This window comes from Penaeus chinensis, chromosome 27 (assembly GCF_019202785.1).
Source record: "Penaeus chinensis breed Huanghai No. 1 chromosome 27, ASM1920278v2, whole genome shotgun sequence".
Taxonomy (NCBI): domain Eukaryota; kingdom Metazoa; phylum Arthropoda; class Malacostraca; order Decapoda; family Penaeidae; genus Penaeus; species Penaeus chinensis.
The window spans coordinates 5,859,623-5,862,122 of record NC_061845.1 but is presented as its reverse complement, the minus strand read 5'-3'; the positions used below and the strand labels follow the sequence as shown (position 1 = coordinate 5,862,122).

Below are 2,500 nucleotides of genomic sequence, written 5' to 3'. Positions count from 1 at the left end.
ATGGCCAGCAATTTCACGAGTGGGCGGCGAATGGGTGGGGTAGAGGGGGGGGGGAGAAGAGAAGGGGGCGGGGGAGGGTGGACGAATAGAGGGATTAGGGGGTAGAGGAGAAGGGGGGGGGGAGGGGGAGGATTTAGTCGAAGGGAGAAAATCGCTTATAAATGGTTTCCCGCAATGACGGCATTCACTTACTGTATTGATTTTTTTTCTCTATTGTCATACACACCCACAAACACGTGTGTGTGTGTGTGTGTGTATGTGTGTGTGTGTGTGTGTGTGTGTGTGTTTGTGTGTGTGTGTGTGTGTGTGTGTGTGTGTGTGTGTGTGTGTGTGTGTGTGCCAGTTTTAAAACAAACAAAATGTACAGGTTTCGCTCTAAAAATAGTGTTAGACAAGAAGAATTACTGAGTTTCGAATTCTAAGCCAATACGTCTGCGCGGTCAGCGAGAGTGCAAGCTAGTCATAGTCAGTCTGGGAACAATACGAAACCTGCAACACACACGTATGTATCGCAACACGGTCTCTTGTTTCGTCCGTTGATTTGCATATTCGAAAGTTTTCCCCGCTTTACAGAAAACAAGTTATCAGGTTCGCTCAGCTCGCAGTGTCCATCATAGCAAAATAGCGAATAGCGCTCGTTTAGCACTATCCGCTCGACATTAGCGAAATAAAACGCGGCTTATTCACGGCAATGGTTCATGATCCTCGTTTGAATTTTGATCCTCCTACTTGAGCAGATTCGAATGATTTCACCTCTTCATTTCCCATTCCCTTTTTCGTTTTTTTTTTTTCTATTTCTTATATCTATTAATCATTTTATTCACTTTCCCCCATTTTCCATTAACCATTTCCTCTTCCCCCCTTTTTTTTCTATTTCATGTATCATTTCATTAATCCTTTTATTCATTCATTCTTTTTTTTTCTACCTCCGCCATAGTTCGACGCAGGCTTCACTTCGGATTGAAACTGCTACGAAACAGATTCCAAACTCCATTTTGAGCACACGTGTAATCCGAAGTGAACGGGTCTGATCTGAATTGCGCTTGATTGGGAGGTTTCACGTCAGTATGGGAGAATTTGGGCCTTTTTGCAAATCCGCTTTAAAAGGAATTAATACTTTTTCTGTAATGGTATTTAGCATAATAGTTGTTGTTGCTTTTTTTGGTATTATTTATTTACGTTGGTGTTAGTGTGGGAGAATCTGTATGCTTGGGAAATATATATATTTAATTTTTCATTACTGTTATCATAACATTATTTTTTATTATCTTTACAGTACTGTCATATCATTAGCATCATAGCCATCATGATTTTATTACTATTATCATTATTTCATTACTTTTGTTATTATTTTTAGTTTTACTATTATTATTGTTGTTGTTATTATATTATTAGTATTATTATGATTATTACTATTGTTGTTTTGTTGTTGTTGTCGTGTTATTATTATTATCAGTTTCGTCTTGTTATTATTATTACTGTCATTACCAATAGTAATAGCAGTAGCTACATTACTACTATTACTACTTTTACTATTAATACAACTCTATTGATGATACCTTTTTTATCATTATTGTTATTATCATCATCATCATCATCATCATCATCATCATCATCATCATCATCATCATCATCATCATCATCATCATCATCATCATCATCATCATCATCATCATCTTCAACAAATTCATCATCATCATAATTATTATCATTATTATATGTATTATAAGCGTTATTATAATTATTATTATTAATAATAATATTAATCTTATTATTAATATTACTATTATTATCATTACTATATTTTCATTAGAGCTTACCTCTGTCCACATCTTAGTGTGAGGGAATTTTCATAATAGTGTTTATTTTTATACCCACTTAATATCGGGAAAAATCTAAAGGATACAAGAGTCTGGTTCACATCTGGCATTAGGACTTTTCTGTTATTCTGTTTTGTCTGTTTTTATTTAATTATTCATGACGCTCATTCTCGTTCATTTATATTTCTTAGATTACCTGTCTGCATTTATTTGTTTTTGCATTAATTACTCCTTTTTTTTCTTGTACTTATAGAAGAAAGTAATATAAAAGACTAATGCATATATAGGTGAAAAAATGGAAAGACCTATAATTGTGTCTTGGAAAATTATATCAAACATCTATCACTTATTGTTACGTCAATGAGGCAATATTCACTTATTGTGAATATTGCGTTATTAACGTAACTTAATCAGCGTCCTAGTTAATTAATTTTTCGTTTCCTTTCTCCCTACAGGTATGTGATTTCCGAAAAGGTTCGAGAAGAATCTATGCTTCCTCCGAGACAGGTAAAAAAAAAAAAAAAAAAAAAAAAAATATATATATATATATTTTTTTTTTTTTTTTCAGAAGTAGAAAGCTTTTAAAGGCGAGGACTTTTACGTGTTTGATTTAGATGGAGAAAGAATATTTGGGTCTATAGTTTTCTTCTCTTTTATTAGTTTTATTTTTTCTCTGTCGT

General features: G+C 33.5%; 1 long non-coding RNA gene across 1 annotated transcript in view; it reads left to right on the top strand.

Annotated features, from left to right (window-relative positions):
- The window catches only part of LOC125039264, a 97,623-nt gene extending 95,319 nt beyond the window's left edge, over positions 1-2,304 (top strand). Inside the window, exon 3 of the long non-coding RNA XR_007116111.1 lies at positions 2,276-2,304. This is a non-coding gene — a long non-coding RNA (uncharacterized LOC125039264). The remainder of the gene's footprint in view (positions 1-2,275) is intronic.
- The last annotated feature ends 196 nt before the right edge of the window (positions 2,305-2,500 follow it).